Here is a 2,500-nt window from a genome sequence, read left to right as displayed (position 1 = left end):
ATATATATATATATATATATATATATATATATATATATATATAAACAGAAACAGAAACACAAATACACTGAAATATAAACAAACTGAAATAGAAAACGGATTAACAAGAAAATCACGTTTCTCGGAATGCTCAGAGCAAGGACGCGGCACAATATCCTTGGCTTATCATCTGAGAGCGAAGAAGTGGCGCGACGTTTGTGGGTTATGGCATTTCCCTTCATTGAGCTGCGGAGGAGGGGGATGGGGGCGTCCAGGTCACACATTACACACGCACACACACACACACACACACACACACACACACACACACACACACACACACACACACACACACACACACACACACACACACACAGACACACACACACACAGACACACACACACACACACACACACACACACACACACACACACACACACACACACACACACACACACACACACACACACACATATATATATATATATATATATATATATATATATATATATATATATATATATACAAACACATATATGTATGCGTGTGTGTCTGTATTATATATATATATATATATATATATATATATATATATATATATATATATATATGTGTGTGTGTGTGTGTGTGTGTGTGTATGTGTGTGTGTGTATAAATATATACATATATATGTATATATATGTACATATATACAGTTATTATGTCGATATAGATAACCAAAAATAAAATATGGATTCAGCGGCATCGATATCGATTCTGACACAAAGGCAAGGACAGATGTGGGTCTAGATGCAAACACAGAATAAACAGAGGGCTTGGCAGACTGATCGACAGGCAGACGAACGGAGAAGAAAAGTGAGGCGCGGGAAGCGTAAAGTGATTTCGAAAATACTTTTGCGCAACGTCCAAGAGACACGTCAAAAATTTTTCCCTTAACAAGAACCAAGGCATTGTTAAGAAAGTCGAAACAGAAATAAACAAGCGAAGTTTTTTATGGCGCGTTTCTTCCGAAGCGAATGGATAAAAAAATTTTGTTAAAAAGTAGGAGAAAAATGAGGAGGAGGAGGAGGGGAAAACAGGTTAACTTCACAGAGTATATTCAGCGCTGACGGAGGATATAGAACAGAATGTCTGTCTCTATATGTAGGTATATATATACCATACATACATACGTGACAACCGATATATAAAAATGAAGAGGAAAAATACTGTCTCCGTGCCGTCTCTTCGTTATGTCCTGGGCGTACATCCCCCTCCTCTTCCCTATCCCTGCCCCCCCTCCCCTGTCATTCGCGAGAAACAAGTCCATCCCACGCACCTATTTACCCCCGCGTATTCCCATCTCTTAGGCGAAGGTCGAGGTCACCCTAAGGTCATCCCACCACCCGCCATCACCTCTTGTCAGGAACAAAGTCGTCACATCCCGCCCCCCTTACTTCTACCTCGATAATCAAGGTCACCCAACGTACCTATTCTCCCCCTCCCCCACACACCTTCACCCGCACAAACCCACGCATCACTTCGCAAGTTACAAAATCACCTTCACTTCAACCCCACCTTCCCCTTCCGAGACAAACAAGGCCGTCCCACTCTCACCCCCTCCCCCTCCCCCCTCCCCACCCTCACCCCCGTCCTACGGAGACCAATCGTCCTTCGATTACACGCTTCGCTGCACATATATATAATCTCAATTCACGTAGTAGTTGTGGCAGCAGCAGCAGCGGTAGTAGTAGTAATGATAATAGTAGTGGTAGTAGTAGTAGTAGTAATAACTACTACTCTGTCTATCATCTCACCACTCTAATTAAATCTGTCTATCTCACCACTCTGTCTACTTAAATCTATCTATCATCTCACCACTCTGTCTAATTAAATCTGTCTATCATCTCACCACTCTGTCTAATTAAATCTGTCTATCATCTCACCACTCTGTCTAATTAAATCTGTCTATCATCTCACCACTCTGTCTAATTAAATCTGTCTATCATCTCACCACTCTATCTAAGTAAATCTGTCTATCTCACCACTCTGTCTACTTAAATCTGTCTATCATCTCACCACTCTAATTAAATCTGTCTATCATCTCACCACTCTAATTAAATCTGTCTATCATCTCACCACTCTATCTAAGTAAATCTGTCTATCTCACCACTCTGTCTACTTAAATCTGTCTATCATCTCACCACTCTGTCTAATTAAATCTGTCTATCATCTCACCACTCTGTCTAATTAAATCTGTCTATCATCTCACCACTCTGTCTAATTAAATCTGTCTATCATCTCACCACTCTGTCTAATTAAATCTGTCTATCATCTCACCACTCTGTCTAATTAAATCTGTCTATCATCTCACCACTCTGTCTAATTAAATCTGTCTATCTCACCACTCTGTCTACTTAAATCTATCTATCATCTCACCACTCTGTCTAATTAAATCTGTCTATCATCTCACCACTCTGTCTACTTAAATCTATCTATCATCTCACCACTCTGTCTAATTAAATCTGTCTATCATCTCAC

General features: G+C 40.1%; 1 protein-coding gene across 1 annotated transcript in view; it reads right to left on the bottom strand.

Moving 5' to 3' along the window:
* Positions 1–2,500, bottom strand: part of LOC113830491 (synaptotagmin-10-like) — a 128,886-nt gene that overhangs the window by 3,492 nt on the left and 122,894 nt on the right. The window lies entirely within an intron of this gene.

Source organism: Penaeus vannamei, chromosome 30 (assembly GCF_042767895.1).
Source record: "Penaeus vannamei isolate JL-2024 chromosome 30, ASM4276789v1, whole genome shotgun sequence".
NCBI classification, from domain to species: Eukaryota; Metazoa; Arthropoda; class Malacostraca; order Decapoda; family Penaeidae; genus Penaeus; species Penaeus vannamei.
Note: the sequence above shows the minus strand (reverse complement) of the source record. Positions and strands in the feature narration are given on the sequence as shown.